Source organism: Lontra canadensis, unplaced genomic scaffold (genome assembly GCF_010015895.1).
Source record: "Lontra canadensis isolate GAN:19392208 unplaced genomic scaffold, GSC_riverotter_1.0 scaffold114, whole genome shotgun sequence".
NCBI lineage: Eukaryota > Metazoa > Chordata > Mammalia > Carnivora > Mustelidae > Lontra > Lontra canadensis.
In genome coordinates this window covers 5,575,046-5,601,172 of record NW_022631108.1, presented here as the reverse complement: position 1 = coordinate 5,601,172, position 26,127 = coordinate 5,575,046, and positions in this window count along the sequence as shown.

The following is a 26,127-nucleotide window of genomic DNA, read 5'->3' as shown; positions in this document are numbered from 1 at the left end:
GAGGATAGTCTTTAGTTTAAGATCTAATTTTTGTGATATGAGAATCACTACCCCAGCTTTCTTTTGAGGCCCATTGGCATGAAAGATGCTTCTCCATCCCTTCACTTTCAGTCTGGATGTATTCTTAGGTTCAAAATGGGTCTCTTGTAGACAACATATGAACAGGTCCTGTAATTTTATCCAACCTACAACCCTGTGCTGTTTTATGGGAGCGTTTTGGCAGTTCACATTGAGAGTGATTATTGAGATATTTTTTTATTGACATCGTGTTGCCTGTGAAGTCCTTATTTCTATTGATTGTGTCCTTAAGTTTATGTTCTATGGCACTCTTGTGTACTTTCTTCTTTTATAGAACTCCCATTAATATTTCTGGTAGTGCAGGCTTGGTGATCCCATCTCTTTTAAACCTTGCTGGTCTTGGAACCTCTTTATCTCTCCATCCATTTTGAATGTCAGTCTTGCTGGATAAAATATTCTTGGCTGCATGTTCTTCTCACTTAGGGACCCAAATACATCTTGATAACCCTTTCTGGCTTGCCAGGTTTCTGTGGACAGGTCTGCCATTATTCTGATGGGCCTTCCTCTGTACATAAGGAACAATTCAAAGTATAAGGATAGAGGGAACATTCCTCAACTTTATAAAATCTATCTATGAAAAAACCACAGCAAATATCATACTTGATGGGGACGCTGACAGGCTTCCATTTGAGATCAGGGACATGACAAGAATGCCCACTCTTGCCACTCTTGTTCTAGTACCACATAGTACTAGAAGTCCTAGCAACAGCAATCAGACAACAAAGAGAAATAAAAGGTATTTGAATTGGCAGTGAAGAAGTTAAACTCTCTCTCTTTGCCAAAGACATGATACTTTATGGAAAATTTAAAAGACTCCACCCCCAAACTCCTAGAACTCATACTGCAATTCAGTAATGTGGCAGGATACAGAATTTATGTACACAAATCAGTTGCTTTCTTATGCATTAATAACAAAAATACAGAAAGGGGAATTAGAGAATCAATTCCATTTACTATAGCACCAAAAACCATAAGATACCTGGGAATAAACCTAACCAAAGAGGTAAAGGATCTGTACTTGAGGAACTACAGAACACTCATGAAAGATATGGAAGAAGACACAAAAAAGATGGAAGAGCATTCCATACTCATGTATCAGAAGAATAAACATTGTTAAAATGTTTATACTGCCTAGAACAATCTATACTTTCAATGTCATTCCAATCAAAATTCCATTGGCATTTTTCAAAGATCTGGAGCAAACAATCCTAAAATTTGTATGGAACCAGAAGAGACTCAAATTGCTAAGGAAATGTGGAAATAGAAAAACAAAACTAGGGGAATCACGTTGCCTGATTTCAAGCTTTGCTACAAAGCTGTGTTCACCAAGACAGCATGGTACCAGCACAAAAACAGACACATAGACTAATGGAACAGAGTAGAGAGCCCAGATATGGACCCTCAACTTTATGGTCAAATTATATTTGACAAAGCAGGAAAGAATATACAATGGAAAGAAGACAGTCTCTTCAATAAATGGTGCTGGGAAAATTGGACAGCTATGTACAGAAGAATGAAACTCAACCATTCTCTTATATCATACAGAAAGATAAACTCAAAATGGATAGAAAACCTTACTTAACGTGAGGCAGGAATCTATAAAAATCCTAGAGGAGAACATAGGCAGTAACCTCTTCAACATCGACCAAAGTAACTTCTTTCAAGACATTTCTCCAAAGACAAAGGAAACAAAAGCGAAAATGAACTTTTGGGACTTCATTAAGATCAAAAGCTTCTGCACAGCATAGGAAACAGTCAACAAAACAAAGAGACAACCCATGGAATAGGGAGAAGATATTCACCAATGACACTACAGACAAAGGGCTGATATCCAAGATCCATAAAGAACTTCTCAAACTCCACACACACAAAAAAGATAATCATGTCAAAAAATGGGCAGAAGACATGAACAGACACTTCTCCAATGAAGAGATACAAATTGTTAACAGACACATGAAAAAATGTTCAACATCATTAGCCGTCAGGGAGATTCAAATCAAAACCACATTGAGATACTACATTACACCAGTTAGAATGGCCAAAATTAACAAGACAGTAAACAACATGTGTTGGAGAGGGTGTGGAGAAAGGGGAGCCCTCTTACACTGTTAGTAGGAATGGAAATTGATGCAGCCACTTTGGAAAAGAGTGTGGAGATTTCTTAAGAAATTAATATAGAGCTACCCTATGACCCAGCAATTGCACTACTGGGTATTTACTCCAAAGATACAGATGTAGTGAAAAGAAGGTCTATCTTTACCCCAATGTTCATAGCAGCAATGGCCAGAGTTGCCAAACTGTGGAAGGAGCCAAGATGCCTTTCAATGGATGAATGGTTAAAGAAGATGTGGTCCATATGTACAATGGAATATTATGCCTCCATCAGAAAGGATGAATACCCAACTTTTGTATCAACATGGACAGGACTGGAAGAGATTATGCTAAGTGAAATAAGTCAAACAGAAAGAGTCAATTATCATATGGTTTTGCTTATTTGTGGAGCATAAGGAATAACACAGAGGACATGTGGAGATGGAGAGGAGTGAGTTGGGGGAAATTGGAGGGGGAGACAAACCATAAGGGTCTATGCACTCTGGGAAACAAACTGAGGGTTTTGGAGAGGACGGGGTGGGGGGGTTTTGTGAGCCTGTTGGTGGGTATTATGGAGGGCACATATTGCATGGGGAACTGGGTGTGGTGCATAAACAATGAATTCTGAAACACTGAAAAGAAATTAAAAAAAACAAGAAAATAAAAATAATCTATAATCACACACTGTTTATATTTTTGAGTTTTTTTTTTGTTTTTGTTTTTGTTATTTTGTTTTTTTTTTTTTTAGATATTGTCTGTAAGAAATAAAAACAATGTCATGGAATCTTCAGACAAGACTATTCTGCAAACACTATAAAATAAGACAAAGCAAGGGAATTTCATAATTTTGTCTAAGCACAGACAAAAACAGGTTCGCCCTACCAGACACAAAATATCAAGCATGTTCTCTCTCTGCCAAAATGAATGACTGCTACTTCATTCCCAGTTCCAGCTTTTTCTTCATGCTGGTCTCTCTCTTCCTTAACACATAAGATTTGCTGGGATGCCCAATCATAGAATCCCTCCTACTCTGCTTTCTGCCAGCATTTAATCTGGAACAAACTTCTTTATATGCTCTTCCAAATTAACCAACCAGAACCCAAACCCTAGAATTTGGTCTTTATAATAGTATCTTACTGAGACACCCCATACTTCCCCATGGTGTATGTTTTTCCTTGTTGTAGTGAGAAATAAATCTAATGTTTTTAATTATAGATGTGTATATTAATCACATGTACCTGATTCTTTGACATCTAGGGCCTTGCTAGAGGGACTGCTCTTAGCACTGTTAACCAATTCCTAGAGATAGTTAACAATATGCAATATGCAAACAAACCAATCTAGAAACCCTACCTCAACCACCTCCTTTATAGGTTTTCATACTCTGTGCCTCTCTTCAGTCACTGTGATCACCTCAGGGATAAGTACCAGACAACTAGGGGAGCCCATACACCCATTATAATTATTCTAATCCTTAACCTGCTTACCCTGTCTTGCCCATTCCTTCCCAAAGAAACCATAATAAAGGTTCTTGCCTATGTCCCCATCCCTGTCTCTATCTCCTGACTGATACTGGTGCCTCTTTAGGTACCCCTCATGATGTACCATTACTATTTCCAGGAATTTATAAGTATAAAAACGTCTTCATTCATGACAATCATTTCTGTGTCTGCATACCTTGCCATTCTTGATTAAAACAAATCTCAAATATATTTTAAAACAGCATGTCCCTTTAACTGAAGAAGAATATTTTTTTCTTCAAATTTTTATTAAATTCTAGTTAGTAAACACATAGTGCAATATTGGTTTCAAGGGTAAAATTCAGTGATTTGTAATTTACATACAACATCCAGTGCTCATCATAATAAGTGCCTTTTGTAATACCCATCAACAATTTGGCTCACCCCCCCCCGACTCCCTCTATCAACCCTCAGTTTATTCTCTCTGGTTAAGAGTCTCTTATGGTTTGTTTCTCTCTTTCACTCTCTAATTCTCTCTTTCATGGTGATATATGCTTTCTCATTCATTTTTCTCTATCCAGTGTCCTTCCTCAGGTGTCAAGGTAAACCTAGAAGAAATCATGGCTACATGGACTGCTGTTAGGTTGCAACACCAGGGGCTGTGCTTAGTTGGATAAATTGAAACTCCTGGTAGATAAAAATATAGTTGGCTAGGTGTGTCAAATCCAAGCTAATGAAGGGAGCCAAAGTCAGTCTCAGAATGGCAATGTCAAGATTAGAAATAAGGAGAAAGTGTTAGAGACAGAACACTCATTAGGTTTAGACACTGACTGAGAAAAAAAAGCAAAACAGAAAAGAAAAGGAGGAAGAAAAAGGGTTTGAGACATTAACCATGAACAAAGCATCAGTGCTTGTTATCTGGGATAGAACCTAAGGAAATGGGGAAAATCTGTACGATATTTAATTTTTAATATTTTTTGTGAGATATATATATATATATATATATATTTATTTGGGAGAGAGAAAGAGAGGAAGAGAATGAGCAGAGGGGACAGAGGATATCATACAGACTCCATGCTGTGTGTATAACCCATCTTGGAGCTTGATTGCACAACCCTGAGATCATGACCTGAGCCAAAACTAGGAATCTGATGTCTAACTGACTGCATCACTCAGGTGCCCCTTTATATTTATTTTTTTTAAATATTAGTTGCACCAAATAAAAATACTGATTGTTTGGATATTTACAAGATGACAGAGGAGTGGGGGACCCCACTTCAACCAGTCCCCTGAATTTAGCTGGATATCTACCAAGCCAGACTGAACACCCATGAAATCAGCCAGAGATTCAAGATTGTATGACAGGAAGCACCAGATAATAGCCTTTGAACAGAATCTAGAAGCTTAACGGAAAAATGGTTGGATTGGGGTGGCCACTTTTGTGGACCTGTGCCTGTGGACCTGAGGGGCTGGCCATCACTGTAGCCACCACCCACCAAGACTGGGATCACATGTGGTTTTGGAGGTACAGGGTGCAGAGACAGGCAGGGGCCTGGGTCCACCTCTGAGAGGCTTGCTGGGGGCATGCACTACCAGTGGGAGGCTGCGTTTTTTAGCCATGCTTACAGAAAGGGACACTGTATATTCTAGAGGGTTCAGAGAGGAGCAGACTCCTCTGGGGTGGAGATCTGGGTGTGGACATTTTCCTTTGCCCTGACCCTCCAAAAAATCTTGAAAAGCTGCCAGAGAACAAAAGCCAAAAAAACTGGTTTCCACAAAGCCCAACCCTTTGATGGGGGCAGGATAACTCCTTCCAAGCAGGATTGCCTGAAAAACAACATGGCAGGCCCCTCCCCCAGAAGACAAGCTGGAAGAACAAGAGAATTGCAACTTGAGGGTCCCCATAAAACTGTAAAACCCCAACACCAGGGGAAATTAGTATAGTGAACACCTTTTGTTGCCTCAGGGCCCATGTATTTCTTAGATACAGCTTTTTAAATCTTTCTCATGTTCTCTGTTTTTTTTTTCTTTTGACCCATTTAGCATTTCAACTAGATGCTTAATACAACATTTTCCATAGTCGCTTTTTAACTATTACTGCTTCACACATATAATTTTTTTTCTCTTATACACACACACACACACACACACACACACACACACACGGCCTTCAATGTGGTCCTTTTTTCCCTATTCAACACTACCTTTATATATATACACCATTTTTAATTTCCCTGTAACTCTGGGAAGTAGTATTTTATAACAAAGATAACAAAATACACCTAGGAAGAATTGAAACACCCTACCTCACACACTTTAAGAGATTATAGCTCCCCCTTCTCTATGCCCCCCCCCCTTTTAACTTTATAAACCTTATTCTTTGGTTTTATTTTGGCTGGGCTTTCTTGGTGGTGGCTTCTGATCACTACAAACCTTCCCAGGGTGCACCTTCCCTGAATTGTGGTTGATATTTTCAACTCTGTACATTCCCTCAACCCACCCCTCAACAGAATGACTAAGAGGAGGAACTCCCAACAAAGAAAATAACAAGAGACAATACTCTTTCTGGTAGACCTAAGGATATGGATATAAGCAAGATCTCAAAAATAGACTTCAGGATAACAGTTATGAAGACAATAACTAGGCTGGAGAAAACCATTAACAGCCACATAGATTCTCTACGGGCAGAAATGAGAGCTAATCAGGCTAAATTTTAAAATGCTATGAATGAGATCCAATCTAAGCTAGATACTCTAAAAGCTAGGGTAAATGAAACAGAAAAACAAATTAGCAATCAAGAAGACAAGCTGATAGATAGGAAGGGACAGAAGGAGGCCTGGAACAAACCCCTTAAAATCCATGAAAACAGAATTATAGAAATAAATAATGCCATGAAACATTCCAATATCAGAATCATTGGGATCCCTGAGGGTGTGGAGAGAGCAAGAGGACTAGAAGATATATTTGAGCAAATTGTAGGTGAGAACTTCTCTAATGTGGGGAATGAAACTGCCATACGTGTCCTAGAGGCAGAGAGAACCACTCCCAAGATCAAAGAGAACAGACTAACACCCTGGCATGTAAGAGTAAAACTCGCAAATCTTAGATCCAAGGAAACCATTCTAAGTCCAGTTAGGGGAAAGACATTCCTTCCCTACAGAGGGACGAACATCAGAGTAACATCAGACCAGTCCACAGAGACCTAGCCAGACAGAAAGGACTGGCAAGACATATTCAGGGTACTAAATGAGAAGAACATGCAGCCAAGAATACTTTATCTGACAAGGCTATAATTCAGAATGGATGGAGAGACAAAGAGCTTCCAGGACTGGCAGAAACTGAAAGAATAGGTGAACACTAAGCCAGCCCTACAAGAAATATTAAGGAAGGTTCTATAAAAGGAGAAAGTCTCCAAGAGTGATATAGAACAGAAATTTATAGATACAATCTATAGAAGCAAGGACTTCACAAGCAACATGATGACAATAAAATCATATCTTTCAATAGTCACTCTCAATGTGAATGGACTAAGTGCTCCCATGAAATGGCACAGGGTTGCAGGTTGGATAAAAAGACAGAATCCATCCATATGCTGTCCACAAGAGACCCATTTTGAAACTAAAGATATATCCACACTGACAGTGAAAGGTTGGATAACAATCTTTCATACCAACAGACCTCAAAAGGAAGCTGGGGTAGCAATTATCATATCAGAAAAAAATAGGTTTTAAGCTAAATACAGTAGTTAGAGATACAGAAGGACACTATATCATTCTTTAAATGTCTACCCAATAAGAGGATCAAAGTGTTGTAAATATCTATGCCCCCAACATGGGAGCAGCCAACTATGTAAGCCAACTGTTAACCAAAATAAAGAGGCATATTGATAATGATATGTTAATAGTAGGATATATCAATAATCCAGTCTCAGCAAAAGACAGATCATCTAAGCAGAAAACCAACAAAGAAACAAGAGCTTTGAATGACACACTGGACCAGATGGACCTCATAGATATGTACAGAATATTCCACCTTAAAACAACAATTCACACAGAACTTTCTCCAAAATAGACCACATACTGGGTCACAATCAGGTCTCAACCAATACCAAAAGATTGAGATCATTCACTGCATATTCTCAGACCATAATGCTTTGAAACTGGAACTCAATCACAAGAAAAAATTCAGAAGAAATTCAAACACTTGGAAGCTAAAGATCATACAATGTTTGGGTCAACCAGGAAATCAAAGAAGAACTTAAATAATTCATGGAAACCCAATAAGAATGAAAACACATTGGTCCAAAACCTACACAATACTGATAAGGTGGTCCTAAATGGGAAATTTATAGTCATCCAAGTCTCATTAAAAAAAATAGAAAAATCCCAAATTCACCAACTAAGTTTATACCTTAAAGAACTGGAGAAAAGACAACAAATGAAGCCCATGTCATGCATGAGAAAGGACACAATTATGATTAGAGCAGAGATCAATGAATTAGAAACCAGAAATATAGTAGAACACATCACCTAAACAGGAAGCTGGTTCTTTGAAAGAATTAATGAGATCAATAAACCACTAGGCAGACTTATCCAAAACATAAGAGAAAAGACCAAGTTAATAAAATTATGGATGAAAGGGGAGAGATCACGACTAACACCAAGAAAATAGAAATAATTATCAGAAATTTTTATCAAAGATTATATGCCAATAAATTAAGCAACATAGAAGAAATGGATATTTCCTGGAAACCTATGAACTATCAAGACTGAAACAAGAAGAAATTGAAAACCTGAGTAGACCAATAACCAGTAACAAGGTTGAATCAGTGATCCAAAACCTCCCAAAAAATAAGAGTCCAGGAACTGATGGATTCCCTGGAGAAGCCTACCAAACATTCAAATAAGAAATTATACTTATTATCCTGAAGCTGTTTCACCAGAAAGGAGAATTTCAGACCAGTATCCCTGATGAATGTGGATGCCAAAATTCTCAACAAGATCCTAGCTAATAGGAACAAACAGTACATTAAAAAGATTATCCTTCAAGACCAGGTAGGATTTACCTCTGGAATGCAAGGGTGATTTAACATTCACAAATCAATGTGATAGAACACATTAATAAGAGGAGAAGAACATATAGTCCTCTCAATGGATGCAGAAAAAGCATTTGACAAAATACAGCTTCCTTTTTTGATTAAAATGCTTCAGAGTGCAGGGATAGAAGGAGCATTCCTCAATTTCATAAAAACCATCTATGAAAAGCCCACAGTGAATATCATTCTCAGTGGGGAAAAGCTGAGAGTCTTTTCCTTAAGATCAAAAACATGACAAGGATGCCCACTCTCACTACTATTGTTCAACATAGTATGGAAGTCCTAGCAACAACAATCAGACAACAAAAAGAAATAAAATGTATTCAAATTGGCCATGAAGAAGTCAAACTCTCTCTCTTCACAGATGACATTATACTCTGTGTGGAAAACCTATAAGTCTCCACCTCCAAATTACTAGAACTCATATAGCAAGTCAGTAATGTGGCAGGATACAAAATCAATGCACAAAAATCAGTTGCTTTCCTATACACTAACAATGTAACTGTAGAAGGAAAAATTAGCAAATAGATTCCATTTACAATAGTACCAAAAGACCACAAGATACCTTGGAAAAACCTAACCAAAAAGGTAAAGGATCTATACTCTAGGAACTACAGAACACTTATGAAAGAAATTGAAGAAGACACAAAAAGATGGAAAAACATTCCATGCTCATGGATCTGAAGAATAAGCATTGTTAAAATGCTGCTCAAAGAATTCTATACTTTCAATGCCATCCCAATAAAAATATCAATTGAATTTTTCAAAGTGCTGGAAGAAATAATCCTAAAATTTGTATGGAACAGAAAACATCCCAAATAGATAAGGAAATGTTGAAAAAGGAAAAACAAAAAGCTGGGGGCATCACATTGCAAGATTTGAAGCTATATTACAAACCTTTGATCACCAAGACAGCATGGTATTGGCACAGAAACACACAAAAAGATAAATGGAACAGAATGGAGAGCCCAGATATGGACCCTCAGCTCTATGGTAAATTAATCTTCCACAAAACAGGAAAAAATATCCAATGGAAAAAACACAGTATCTTCAAAAAATGGTGATGGGAAAACTGGACTCTTATACACAGAAGAATGAAAATCCACCATGCTCTTACACCATACACAAAGATAAACTCTAAATGGATAAAGACATCAATGTGAGACAGGAATCCATCACAGTCTTAAAGAAGAACACTGTGAGTAACCTCTTTGATATTGATCACAGCAACTTCTTTTAAGACATGTCTCCAAAGACAAGGGAAACAAAAGTGAAAATTAACTTTTGGGACGTTATCAAGATAAAAAACTTCTGCCCAGCCAAAGAATCAGTCAAGAAAACAAAGAGGCAAACCATGGAATGGAAGAAGATATTTGCAAATGACACTACAGACAAAGGGCTGATATCCAAGATCTATAAAGAACTCAAACTCAACACACACAAAAAACAGACAATCACGTAAAAAAAATGGGCAGAAGACATGAACAGACACTTCTCCAAAGAAGACATACAAATATCTAACAGACACATGAAAAAATGTTCAACATCATTAGCCATCAGGAAAATTCAAACCAAACCACATTGAGATGCCATCTTACACAAGTTAGGGGCAACAATTAACAAGGCAAAAAACAACAAATGTTGAACAGGTTGTAGAGAAAGAACCCTCTTACACTCTTGGTGGGAATGCAAGTTGGTGCAAGCACTTTGGAAAAGAGTGTGGACGTTCCTCAGAAAGTTAAAAACAAAGCTACCCTATGACCTAGAAATTGCACTACTGGATATTTACCCCAAAGATACAGATATAGTGAAAAGAAGGGCCACATGTACCCCAATGTTCATAGAAGCAATGTCCATGATAGTCAAACTGGGGAAGGATCTGAGATACCCTTCAACACATGAATGGATAAAGAAGATGTGGTCCTAACGGAACAGAGTAGAGAGGCCAGATATGGACCCTCAACTCTATGGTCAAATAATCTTCAGCAAAGGAGGAAAAAATATTCAGTGGAAAAGACAGCCTCTTCAATAAGTGATGCTGGGAAAATTGGGCAGCTATGTATAGAAGAATGAAACTCAACCATTCTCTCACACCATACACAAAGATAACCTCGAAATGGATGAAAGACCTCAACGTGAGGCAGGAATCTATCAAAATCCTAGAGGAGAACATAGGCAGTAACCTCTTCAACATCAGCTGCAGCAACTTCTTTCAAGTCATGACTCTAAAGGCAAAGGAAACAAAGGCAAAAATGAAGTTTTGGGACTTAATCAAGATCAACAGCTTCTGCACAGCAAAGAAAATGGTCAACAAAACAAAGAATGGGAGAAGATACTCGCAAATGACACTTCAGACAAAGGGCTAATATCCAAAATGTATAAAGAGCTCCTCAAACTCAACATCCAAAAAATCATGTCAAAAATGGGCAGAAGACATGAAGAGACACTTCTCCAAAGAAAACATACAAATGGTTAAGAGACATACAAAAAAAATGTTCATCATCACTAGCCATCAGGGAAATTCAACTCCAAACCACATTGAGATACCACCTTACAACAATTAAAATGGCTAAAATCAACAGGACAGGAAACAACAAATGTTGGAGAGGATGTAGAGAAAGGGGAACTCTCTTACACTGTTGGTGGGAATGCAAGGTGGTATAGCCACTTTGGAAAACAGTGTGGAGATTCCTCAAAAAATTAAAAATAGAGCTATCCTATGACCCTGCAATTGTACTACTGGATATTTGCCCCCAAAATACAGATGTAGTGAAAAGAAGGGCCATCTGTACCCCAGTGTTCATAGCAGCAATGGCCACAATCACCAAACTGTGGAAAGAGCCTAGATGCCCTCAACAGACTAATGGATAAAGAAGATGTGGTCCATGTATATAATGAAATATTATGCCTCCATCAGAAAGGATGAATACCTAACTTTTGTATCAACATGGACAGGACTGGAGGAGATTATGCTGAGTGAAATAAGTCAAGCAAAGAAAGTCAATTATCATATGGTTTCACTTACTTGTGGAGCATAAGGAATAACATGGAGAACATTAGGAAAAGGAAAGGAAAATTGAAGTGGAAATTGGAGAGACAGATGAAGCATGAGAGATTGTAGACTCTGAGAAACATACTGAGGGTTTTGGAAGGATAGGGGGTGGGAGGATGTATGAGCCTGGTGGTGGGTATTAAGGAGGGCATGTATTGCATGGAGCAGTGGGTATTATATATGAACAATGAATCATGGAACACTACTTCAAAAACTAATGATGTATATGGTGGCTAACAATAATAAAAATACTTATTGTTTGATTTTGCAGATTTTATAGCTTTATGTTTAGGAAGAACTATTTTATTTCCTTTCAATTTAGATATAAAATTATCTAAGTTTATTTTTTTTCTACGAGTTAGAAAGTGAGAATAGTGATCTGTCTTATTAATAATGAATATATAACAAATGATGTCATGAATTTGGGAGGTCTGATGTAAGTGCAGCTCTGGAAGGCCAGAAAAGATCTCAGAAAAGATGGTGGTAGGTGACTTATTCTCTTCATGCTAGATAGAATATGAAATTCTGAATCTCAAGCAATATTTTATTTCAAATGGGATCATTTCCTAGCAATAGACAACATATGAATACAGTAAATATTGCTTCCATATACACAAAACTCAGAATTGAACTGTTACTCATACTTCTAATTTGGACTTTAAGAAATTGTGAGTTCTGCTAAGATCTCTGAATTCAGGAGTATTATTAATCTTGATTTTCAAGTTAATGATTTTTTAAAAATAATATGAATATATCTTTTTCAGGTTAGGAGTCCTGAATTACATTGTCAGGCTTTCTTTTCATTGTTTTTATTAATGGTCTTTCTGTTAATGGCAACTCTATTGAAATATATATATAGTAATTGATCTAAGCACATTATGGCAGTTCTCACATGAAAAATGGTAGACAAGGGACACCTAGGTGGCCTAGTTACTTAGGCATCTGACTCTTGATTTCAGCTCTGGTCATGATCTCAAGGTCATGAGATCAAGCCCCACATCAGTCTCCACACTCAGCAGGGAGTCTGACTGAGATTCTCTTCTCTCTCTCCCCTTCTGCCCCTCCCCCAGCTCATGCTTTCTAAATAAATAAATAAGTAAATAAGTAAATCAATATAATCTTTTAAAGAAGAAAAATGGTAGACAATGTCCTGTCCAATTTATTTGAACAAAATATAGGCTCCTAATGATGAAAAACATATTTCATTAATTTTTCACTTACTTCCCAGTAATCTGTAGTGAGAAAGACCTTTTCTAAAATACATCAAGATAAAAGTATTTATCCTCTTCTTTTCTTGTTTGCACTATTTAATCTGAAAATACTTTCAGATTTCACGGAAATAAGAGCATATTTCTTCAGGATCTTTACAAAGACAGTTTTTTTAGTAGATACCTTAACTCCAAGAAGAAGCTTGATGTCAGAACAGTCCCATTACCTATTTCATTGATGTGTAGGATCATAGACTCTTTGAGTCAGGAGACAGGCTGAAATATTAATGGAAGATACTTTTTGTCATCTACTTTAGTTCATATTAATATCCTAGTCCCTTTTGCACACTCTGCCCCTTCCAAATATTTGAAAAGGTATTTCACAGACCCTTACTCAATATAGGTACCAATTTATTAACCAATTCCAGCTACCATTCTCTGGTAGCTTCAGATTATGAATGCCCTTTTAAAAATGTTGTACAACATTCTAGATTTGATCTGACCTCTAACCTAACATAGCATGGGCTTTGTGGGAAGCCATGATATACTGTTGACTCATACTGAGTTTTTTGTCAACCAAACTCCCTAATGCTTTTATGATAAGTCTCCAGTTCTGTTTTTGTGAAATTAGTATTTTTGAAACTAAATGCATGAATTTCCATTTAATTCAATTAAACTTCATATTTTAGTGTTAGTCCAATATTTATTATGAGTCATGATAATAGCTTTCTTGAAAAAGTCAATAAACTTTTTTTAGACTCAAATAGTGAATAGTTTCTTTTGCTCATCTATAGTGTCTGTGATGAACTCCTCAAACCTTCCATCATAGTGCATAAATATACATATGCAATTCATAAGCTAATTGGTGTTATGGTGTCCCAATAACTTTTTTTTACAAAAACAATCAAGAGGGGAGCCTCGGTGGCTCAGTTGGTTAAGCATCTGCCTTCTGCTCAGGTCATGATCCTGGAGTATTGAGATCGAGCGCTTCATTGTGATCCCTACTCAACAGGGAGTCTTCTCCCTCTGTCCCTCACCCTGCTTGTGTTCTCTCTCTCTCTCCTCTCTCTCATTGTCTTTCTCTCCCTCTCTCTCTCAAATAAATAAATAAATAAAATCTTAAAAAAAATGAAAAAAAAATTTGGTCTGCGAGCTTAGTCTGTTATCCCCTAAGGTAAAATATTGTACATATAAGCCTGTCTTGAGCCTTCTGAGAAGTAATTCTATAGCTTTCCTCAGAGTTTAAAAGAATTCAGGTCTCCAAGATAGTGAACATGGGCTCTAGGGACTATCAGAATGTATTCTTGCTAGGTTTATAATCATTTGCATGTAGAATGACAGTTCCAGTTTATGTCTATTGTCTCAGTGCTTAGTTTCATTAGTTCCCTCTTTCACTCTCAAAAGTCTCTTAGTTTGGTTAAGAACTATATTATTACTCTGTTAATATGCTATATGGATATGGTCCCTCTTAGGCCCAGAGAAGTTTATAAAACTTAGAATTTAATCAAGATCTCCAGTTTAACTGTTCAGGTAATTAATCTTGCAACGACTAGTACCTTGCTATTTTTTTCTCTTCTATTCAGTTCTAAATGGCAGATTAAAGGAATGAGAGACAAAGGGTTATTGTGATGAACTAAAAGATGGTTTAAATTACTTGTGTTGAGAGGAATTTGGGGGCAAACAATAGCACCATAAAGAGAAAAACCGGGACTGAGGTCAGAAAAATAGTACTGAGGCCAGAATAAAGGGGAGCATACACAAATGGTCCCTCTTCGGAAATATTACCACAAAATTCATGGTTTTTCAATCTCCTGGTTCTGTGTTGAGGAGAAAAAATTCTTAACATTTTTGAGATGTTTCTAAGGGCCATTTAATTAAAAACTGAAGATTTCCAAGACTTTTAGATGTATGTGTGTGGGGATGGACTACTCGGGGCTTTGCTCCAACACTACAACTTTGTAATTCCTTTAGAAATCTGTTTTCTAAATAGAAGTTGAGATAAATCTGCTTTCTACATGAATATATTGTAGACATGTTCTTCTATCAGTGAGTTGTATTGATTTTGGCAAGGCATTTCCCCTCTCTGAGCTTAAGGACTGTCTCATTTTTTTTTAAGTGGGATGCTAATTTGTGTTATGCCAGTAGAGATTTTTGGAAAATCAAGTACAAAGTGGCTTTTGTAATGCAGACAAAAAGCGGGTGTGCATGTATGTGCGTGTATTACTTTAAAATCTTTTCCTGAGTTTTTTGGGACTAACCTTAATGCTATTTCTTTAACTGCATATCTGATGACCTGCTATTATTCCTTTTTACCTGTATTCTCACAGAGTATGCTCAGTATGATCTATTTGAGGGTTCTTCCCTTTATTTCAAATTGTAGGACAGTCTGACCTACAACTTCATGAAGTCATTTAAGAGTGCTTATATTTTGGGGGAAGAGTTAAGATGGCAGAGAATTAGGGGAACCCTAAGCTTTTCTCATCCCTCAAACACAGCTAGATATCAATCATTCTGCACACCCTAGAAGTCAATTGGAGGTCTGAGAGAACAAAAACTCCCAGTCTACAATTAGAAAAGTGACAACCTTTTGGAAAACTGGAGGGGCAGAAGGTTGAACTGGGGTAGAAATAGCAAAAAGGGGGAATACCTATCCCTGGAGGAACAATGTGTGTCCACACCACAGGAGACCCTAAAATTTGGGGTTGTGAAACTCAGTTGTGTGCCTGAGATTTAAAACAAACAAACAAACAAACAAACAAATAAACAAAAAATCCTGGACACAGGAAGGGTGAATGGAGGATTCAGACAGAAATTGGGGACACAAGTGATTGATTGCTCTTCTGTGAGGGCTCACTAAAGAGAGGCCTCACAAATGTTAAGCTCCTGGGCTAGAGAACAAGGTGCCACTATATTCATTTTGCCCCATTAGCCCTGAAAACCTTCAGGGAGCAAAACAGCACCACCTAGTGGAGGCCAAAGCTGCTTACTCCAAGCTCTGCCTCCCTGTGCTCTGGAGGCACATTTCCACTTAGGTAAGTCTACCTGAAAGTCAGCATGAAAGGACCCTCCCCCAGAAGACCAGCACAAACAATTTGCTTCCACCAAGTTTGCTAATCATAAAATGCTGCAAAGCTTCAGCTCTAGGGGAAAATAGGATCTGGTTTCCTTTTTACCTGTATTCTTTATTTTTATATTATTTTTTCAGGGAGCCTGCGTGGCTAAGTTGGTTAAGTGTCTGCCTTTGGCTCAGGTCATGATCTGGAGGTCCTCCCATTGAGTCCTACATCAGGCTCTCTGCTCAGCAGGAAGATTGCTTCTCCCTCTTTCTGTCCCTCCGCCCTGCTCATGCTCTCTTTCTCTCTCTCAAATAAATAAATAAATAAATACCTTTGTAAAAATTAATAAATTATGTTTTTATTCATTTTCTTACTTTTTAAAGTTTTTGTATTTTTAAATTTTTAAATATTTTTATATTTATATACATACCATACACACACACACACACACATACACACACATATACACACATACAGTTTACTTTCATTTTATTTTATTTTATTTCACTTTATTTTATTTGCTATTTATTTTTTATGGGGTGAGGTCTAAATTATTTAAAAAAGTGAACCAAAACACATGCAGGTTCTACTGTTTGGGGTTTGATTTTTTTTTTCTTCTGTTCATTGATTGTTTTTTTCTTCTCTCTTCTTTCCTTTTCTGGACAGAATAATGAGACAGAGAAATTTACCCCAAAAGAAAGAACCAGATCTCTCCACAGAAACTTGACAGGTCAGAAAGCAGTGGAAGCAAATAGTCAAAGTGCTGAATGGGAAAAATATCAGCTGAGAATTCTTTTTCCAGCAAGGCTTTCATTCAGAATAAAAGGAGGGATTAAAGAGTTTCCTAGACAAACAAAAGCTAAAGGAGTTCATGACCACTAAACCAGTCCAGTAAGACAATTTAAGGAGGAGTCTTTGAGTGGAGGGGAAAAAAAAAAGACAAAAAGCAACAAAGACTAGAAAGGACAAGTGAACATCTCCAGAAACCACCTCTATAGGTAACAAAATGGCCATAAATTCATACCTTTCAGTAATCACTCTGAATGTAAATGGACAAATGCTCCAATCAAAATACATAGAGAAAAATACATAGGGTATCAGAATGTATTAAAAGCAAAACAAAACAAACAAAGAACAACAATAACAAAAACACAAAAACAAGATCCTGTTTATACTGTCTATGGGACACTCATTTTAGACCTAAGGACCGCTTCAGAGTGAATGTGAAGGTATGAAGAACCATCTCTAATGCTAATGAATATCAAAATAAAACCAGAGCAGCCATACTTATATCAGACAAATGAGATTTTAAAACAGACTGTAACAAGAGATGAAGAAGGGTATTATATCATACATTAGGGGTCTATCCATCCAGAAGATCCAAAAATTGTAAATATTTATACCCTCAACTTGGAAACACTCAAACATATAAATCGATTAATAGCAGAGTTAAAGAAACTCATTGACAAAAATACAATAGCACCCTACTTATAGCAATGGATACATCACCTAAGCATAAAATCAACAAGGAAACAATGACTTTGAATGACAAACTGGACCAGATGGACTTAACAGATATATTCAGAACTTTTCACCCTAAAGTAGCATCATGCACATGTTTTGTACACATGGATCATTATATAGAATAGAATAGAATAGAATAGAATAGAATAGAATAGAATAGACATTATATAGAATAGAGCACATACTGTCTAACAAATCAGGCCTCAACCAGTACAAAAAGTTTGTATATTTTCAGACTGAAATGTTATGAAACTTGAAATCAACCAGAAGAAAAAATTGGAACAACCTCAATTATATGGAGGTTAAAGAACATCTTACTAGAGAATGAATGGGGTAAACAGGAAACCAAAGAAAGAATTAAAAAACAACATGGAATCAAGTGAATATGAAAACACAACAGTCCAAAACCTTTGGGATACAGAAAAGTTGTTCCTAAGAGGGAAGTATATCACAGTACAGGCCCACCACAAGAAGCAAGAAAAGTCTCAATTACACAAGCTAACTTTACACCTAAAGGAGCTAGAAAGGGAGTAGCAAATAAACTCTAAAAACATCTGCAGAAGGGAAATAATAAAGATTAGAGAACAAATCAACAATATAGAAACAAAGAAAAAAAAAACAGAAGACTGGCTTAATGAAAATAGATGGTTCTTTGGCATAATTAATAAAATTGGTAATTCCTTAGCCAGACTTACCGAAAATAAAAAAGAACCCAAACAGATAAAATCACAAATTAAAGACCATCGATCACAGCCAACACCACAGATATACAAAAAAAAAATTATTAGAGAATACTATGAAAAAGTATAGGCCAACAAACTGGGGAGCCTGGAAGAAATGGACAAATTCCTAGAAACCTACAAACCATCAAAAATTAAGTAGAAAGAAAAAAAAAGAATTAAAAAAATGAAGTAGGAAGGGGCACCGGGGTGGATCAATTGGTTAAGCATCTGCCTTTTCCTCAGCTGATGATTCTGGGGTTCCTGGGATTGAGCCCCTCATTGAGTTTCATCCTCAGTGGGGAATCTGCTTCTCCCTCTCCCTCTATCTGCCACGCACCCAGCTTGTTCTCTCTCTCTCTCTTAAATAAATAACTAAAATCTTTTTAAAAATGAAGTAGAAAGAAATAGAAAATATGAACAGACCAATAAACAGCAAAGAAATTAATTCAGTAATCAAAAATCTCCCCAAAACAAAAGCTCATGTCTTCCCACAGGTATTTTACCAGACATTGAAAGAAGAATCAATGCCTATTCTCAAAATTTTCCAAAGAATAGAAATGGAAGGAAACTTCCAAGCTCATTCCATGAAGGCAGCATTACTTTGATTCTGAAACCAAAGACCCCACTGAAAATAAGAATTATAGGCTAAAATCCCTGAGGAACATGGATACAAAAATTCTGGTATTTTAACCAGCAAATTTAATTCAACAGTATATTAAAAGAGCAAATTTATTCATCTTGATGAAGTAAGAATTTTTTTTCCCCTGGGCTGCAGGAGTAGTTCAATATTCACAAACCAATCAGCATGATACACCCCATTAATAAAAGAAAGGATAATAACCATATGATCCTGTCAATAGATGAAGAAAAAGCATTTGACAAAACATAGCATCCTTTCTTTATAAAAACTCTCAAAAAGTAAGGATAGAGGGAATATACCTCAACATCATAAAGGCAATATACACAAGAAACAAAACTAATGTCATTCTCAGTGGGGTAAAAGTGAGGTTCTTTCCTCTACAGTTAGGGAGAAGACAAGGGTGTGCACTCTCGTCATTACTATTTAACGTAGTACTGGAAGTCTTAGCCTCAGCAATCAGAAAACTAAAAGAAATAAATGGCATCCATATTGGCAAGGAAGAAGTCAAATTTTCACTATTTGTAGATGACCCAATAAACTATGTAGAAAACCCAAAAGACTCTACCAAAAAAATTTCTGGAACTAATAAATAAATTCAGCAAAGTTGCAGGATATAAAACCAATGTGCAGAAATCTGTTGCATTTCTATACACCAATAACAAAGCAGCAGAAAAAGAAATCAAGGTATCAATCCTATTTGAAATTGCACCAAAAATGGTAAGATACCTAGGGATAACTCTAACCAAAGAGGTAAAAGATCTGTACTCTGAAAACTACAAAATGCTTATGAATGAAACTGAAGTAGACAAAAAGAGATGGGAAGGCATCCCACGCCTATGTATTGGAAGAACAAACAAGTTCATAATGTCTATATTACCCAAAGCAGTCTAAACATTTAATGTTTCCCCTATCAAAATACCACTACCATTTTTCACAGAGCTCAAACCAACCTAAAATTTGTATGGATTCACAAAAGACCTCACATAGCCAAAACAGTTCTGAGAAAGAAAAACCTAAACTGGAGGCATCATGATTCCAGGTTTAAGGTATATTACAAAACTGTAGTAATCAAGATAGTATGATACTGGCACAAAAACAAAAACATGGTTCAATGGAATAGAATAGAGAACCCAGAAATGGATCCACAACCATATGGTCAACTAATCTTTGACAAAGCAGGAAAGAATATCCAATGGAAAAAATACAGTCTCCTCAACAAGTGGTGTTAGAAGAACTGGACAGCAACATGCATAAGAATGAAACTGAACTCCTTTCCCAGACCATACACACAAAAAAATTCAAAATGGATGAAAGACCTAAATGTGAGGCAGGACACCATCAAAACCTACATGAGAATACAGGCGGAAACCTCTTTGACCTCGACCATAGAAACTTCTTGTTAGACAGATAGCAGGAGGCAAAGGAAATAAAAGCAAAAATGAACTATTGGAAATCCATCAAGATAAAAAGCTTATGTCCAGTGAAGGAAACAATCAACAGAACTAAAAGGCAGCCTTCAGGATGAGACAAGATATTTGCATACAAAATTTATCATCTAAAATCTTTAAAGAAATATCAAACTCAATACCCCAAAACCAAATAAAACAGTTAAGAAATGGGAAGTGGACATGAATAGACAGTTTTCCAGAAAGACATCCAGATGGGTTACAGACAAATGAAAAGATGCTCAACATTACTCATCATCAGGGAAATACAAATGAAAACCATTATGAGATACCACATTACACCTGTCAGAATGGCTAAAATTATCAACACAGGAAACAGCAGATGTTATTGAAGGTGCAAAGAAAGGGTAACCCTCTTACACTGGTGCAACCACTCTGAAGAGCAGTATGGAGGTTCCTCAAAAAGTTGTAAATAGAACTACCTTATAATACAGAAATTACACCACTAGTTTTTTACCCAAAGGATACAAAAATACACATATGAAGGGATACATGCACCCTGACATTTATAACAGCATTATCAAGAGCAGCCAAGGCATGGAGAGTCCAAATGTCCCCTCCATACCTTGGAGAAAATATATAGAATATTACCCAACCACCAGAAGGAATGAAAGAGATAAGTTGGTGGAAGAGTAGGGGACCTCATTTCAACTAGACCCCTGAATTTAGATAGATAATTATCAAAATATTCTGAACACCTATGAATTCAACCTGAGACGTAAGAAGAGAATTGCTGGAATTCTACAAATAGAAAAGTGACCACTTTTGCAAGGTATAAGGTGGGGAGAAATGAATCTTACAGGATATGTTGGAAGGTAATCAGTGGTGGGGAGGGAGCCTCCATAAGCCAGCTACCAGAAAGAGATATAGCCCTGGAGCCCAATGTCAGGGTCTTTAGAAATCTGCTCCTGTGGTGGGCTGAGGTGGTGAAGCAGGGCAGAATCCTTTGTGGGACAATGGGGTCTCATAATCCCTAAGGTCACAGAAAGAACAGGGGTGCCTGAGCAAGCAGAGTTCCCAAGCACTGGAGCGGGGAACCTAGTATGGGTCAGTGTGCTCCAGAGGGGCTTTCAGGTCACCACAGTTCACCATAATCCTCAAACTGCAGCATGATTATGCAACAGCTGTCATGCAGGGGCCCTGCAAAGGAGAGAAAGTCAGTAGCACACTGCCCTCTCCTGGGAGGAGTGGCATAGACATGCACCACAGGAGTCTGGAATTTGGTACACACAAAACTGAAGACTGTTCCTGAGGGATTGCTGAATAAAGGGGACCACGGTCTCTTGGCTCTGGGGCTTGAGATCAGGGTACAGCAATTTTTGTTTTCATCTTCTAGAGAGGGACGAAAGGCCTGCAGGGCAAAAAAGCCACTGACACCAACAAGTAGCAGTTCACACTGAGACTGGCCTCCTGGAAAGGGGCATTGCAACTCCACCCAGGCAAAGACTCCTGAGAATCAGCACAGCACGCCCCTCCCCTGGAACACCAGCTGAAACATCAGCGGAACACCAAGTTTACAGATCAGACAGTACTGCCAACTCCAGGGCAAGGGGAACACAATATATAGAATTTGAGAGTTTTTTTCCTCATGATTCATTTATCTTTCAGTTTAAATTTTTCTTTTCCTTTTTTCCTTTTCAATTAATTTCTTATTTTAACAACTCTTTGTTTTTGTCATTTTTAACATTCTTTTTTTACATTTACATTTCATAGATATATATCTTATTTTGGTTTCCTTTCACTGTATTTAATTTAATTAAATAAAATTAATAATTATTAATTATACTACTAATAATTAATAATTAAATGAAATAAATGAATTTTAATTTATTTCTAGAAAGATTTATTTTATCTATTTGACAGAGAATGAAAGAGCACAAATAGAGGGAGCAGTAGAGGAAGAGGGAGAAGTTGGCTCCCCAACAGACAGGGCGCTCAATGCAGGTGTCATCCCAGGACCCTGGGATCATGGCATGAACAGAAGGCAGACGCTTAATGAACTGAGCAACATAGGTGCCCCAATTTTATTTTTGTGTGTATATAAGTTTGGCTTTCTTTATAATTTTGGCATATATTATCTTCTATCAAACAGCACAAATACACCCAGGACCAAGTCAATCACCCTGTTTTGTCCCCTTGGGAGATTATGTTCTTTATTTCCACCCCTACACCCCCCTCTTTTTTTATTTTTGTTTTTGTGTTTTGATTTTTGTTTCTGACCTCTTCAGATTTGTCTACTGTGTATTTCACTTGGGTCACAGTTGATATTCTTGATTTTGTTGACTTGTTCATCCATCCTTCTCTTGGCAAAATGACTAGGAGGAATTCACAACAAAAAGATGTACAAGAGGAAATATTTTCTGCCACAAATATAATTTATAAAGCTATAAGTAAAATGTCAGAGATGGAGTTCAGGATAATAATTATAAAGTTATTAGCTGGACTTGAAAAAAGCATAAAGACACTAGAGAATGTCTTAGTGCTGAAATAAAATCTTCTCAGGCCAAAATTTAAAATTCTCCAACTGAGATGCATTCTAAATTGGATGCTCTAACAGCTAGAGTAAATGAGGCAGAAGAGATAATAAGTGACAAAGAAGACAAATTGATGGAAAGGAAGGAGGCTGAGATAAAAATGGAAAAAAACAACTAATAGACCACGAGGAGAGGCTTTAAGATATCAGGGATACTATAAAACAAAACAATATTAGAATTACCAGAGTCCTTGAGGGAGAAGAAAGAGAGGGTCAGAAGAAATACTAGAACAAATCATAGCTGAGACCTTCACTAATCTGGGGAAAGAAATAAGCATTTAGGTCCAAGAGGTAGAGAGGACCCCTCCCAAAATCAATAAAAATAGAGCAATATCCCAACATATAATTGTGAAGCTTGCAAATTTCAGAAATAAAAAGAAAATCCTTGAAAGCAGCTGGAGACAAGAGAATCTTAACTTAAAAAGGTAGAAAATTAAGCTGGCAACAGATCTATCCAAAGAGATCTGGCAGGAGAGAAAGGGATGGCAAGATATATCCAGGGTACTAAATGATAAGAACATGCAGCCAAGAATACATTATGTAGCAAGGCTGTCATTTAGAATGGGAGAAAAAAGAGCCTCCAGGACAGACAGAAACTGAAAGAAATGAACATAAAGACCTCCAGAGAACAAAAACCTGAAAAACCGGTTTCCTCAGAGCCCACCCTCTTGAGGGGGCAGGAGGACTTAACTCAGGGAATATTGTATCAAGACCCTCAAGGCAGGCCCCTCCCCCAGAAAACCAAGCAGAAAAAAAAAAAGAAAAAAAAAGAGACAAGAGAACAACCACCACTACTTCACAGATACAACTTTGGTTTTTGATTCGTTCCCACTATTTTGGTTCATTTTTTTATATAGATAATTTTTTAACCTACTTAACATCACAGTGAGATGTCCAGTACATCAAATTCTATAATAACCTTTTAAACTGAATTTTTGATACATATACCCGTGTTTTTCTTTTGCTTTTCTATTTTTTAATTTTTTTTAAATTTTAGTTTAGTTTAGTTTATTATTTTTTATTTTTATTTTTTTAATATTCATATAGAGTTAAACTTCAAGGTAGTCCCCTTTCCCCAATCAATGCTACCCCTATAGGTAAACCAATTTTAAATCCCCCTTTATCTTAGGAAAGTTGAGTCCTTTAACAAAGATATCAAGATACATCCAGGAAGAATCAAAATAACCTTCCTCACCCACACTGAGAATTTATAACTACTCTCCTATCTTTTTCTTCTGCCATTGTTTCTGTGTATTTGTGTTTGTCCTGATAATCTTATACTTGGTGTTCTTTTTGACGAGGTTCTTCTTTTTTTTTTTTTTGCATATATATATATATATATATATATATATATGTATATACAAGAGGAAAATATATATATTTTTTCCTCTTATATATACATATATATGTATATATATATATGACTTGTCATATATACATATATGTATATGTATATATGACAAGAGAAAAAATATATATATATTTTCCTCTTGTCATATACTATTATCAGTCTTTTTGTTTGTCTGTTTTTGTTTGTATACTTCATAAATCTTACCTTGGGGACGATTTGGGCTGAGCCATCTCTTTTGTCTTCCCTTTTTTTTTTCCTGTCTCACTGGCTCTCTTTTTTTCTTTTTATTTTCTTTTTTCTCTCATTTGGGTGGGGAGTCCTGATTGCTCAGAAGCATTCCAGGGTGCACCTTGACTGCACCATGGTAGATACATCCAGCTACATCCATTCAGCCATCTCTCACCAAAATGACTAGGAGGAGGAATGCACAACAGAAGAAAAATACATAGGATGGGCCTTCTGCAACAGAGCTAATGACTATTGACATAGACAATATGTCAGAAAGGGAATTCAGGCTAACAATTATCCAGGCAATAGTTAGGTTGGAGAAAGCCATGGATGACCAAGCGGAATTGATTAGGGCACAACTGAAAGCCACAAGGGTAGATGTTCACAATGTTAGGGCAGAACTGAAAGCCACCAGGGATGATGTTCACAATGCTCTCAATGAGTTCCAATCTAATCTAAATTCTCTAAAACCTAAGGTGACTGAGACAGAAGATAGAATTAGTGATCTGGAGGACAAACAGATAGAGAGAAAGTATCAGGAGGAAGCCTGGAACAAACAGCTTAAAAGCCACAAAAACAGAATCAGGGAAATAAATGATGCCATGAAACGTTCCAATGTCAGAATTATTGGAATCCCTGAAGGGGAGGAGAAAGAAAGATGTCTAGAAGATATAGTGGAACAAGCTCTTCATGAATGTTTTCCCAATCTCACAAATGGAACCAGCATTCATGTACTAGAGGCAGAATGGTCTCCTCCCAAGATTATAGATTCTAAAAAAACATCAAGTCACCTGGTAGTAAAATTGAGAAATCATAATTGTAGATACGATCCCTTGAAAGCTGCTAGGACACAGAGGCTCCTTACGTACAGAGGAAAGCCCATCAGAATAACATCAGACCTGTCCACAGAAACCTGGAAAGCCAGAAAGGTCTGGCAAGATATATTCAGAGTACTAAATGCGAAGAACAAGCAGCCAAGAATACTTTATCCAGCAAGACTGACATTCAAAATAGATGGAGAGATAAAGAGTTTCCAAGACTGGCAAGGCTTAAAAAACTATGCAACCACCAAGCCGACACTGCAGGAAATATTAAGTGGGGTTCTATAAAAGAGGAAAAATCCTAAGAAAAGCATTGAACAGAAATATAAAGACAATCTACAGAAAGACTTCAAAGGTAACATGATGTTAATAAAAAGGTATCTATCAATAATCACTCTCAATGTGAACGGCCTAAATGCACCCATAAAAAGACACAGGATTGCAGATTGGATAAAACGACAGGACCCATCCATACGTTGTCTACAAGAGACCCATTTTGAACCTAAAGATACACCCAGACTGAAAGTGAAGGGATGGAGAAGCATCTTACATGCCAATGGGCCTCAAAAGAAGGCCGGGATAGTGATTCTCATATAAGATAAATTAGATTTTAAACTAAAGACTGTAGTCAGAGATACAGAAGGACAGTCCATAATTCTTAAAGGGACTATCCACCAAGATGATCTAACAATTGTAAATATCTATGCCCCCTATAGGGGAGCAGCCGATTACATAAGAAAACTATTAATCAAGATAAAGAGTCATATTGATATGAATACATTAATAGTAGGAGATATTAACA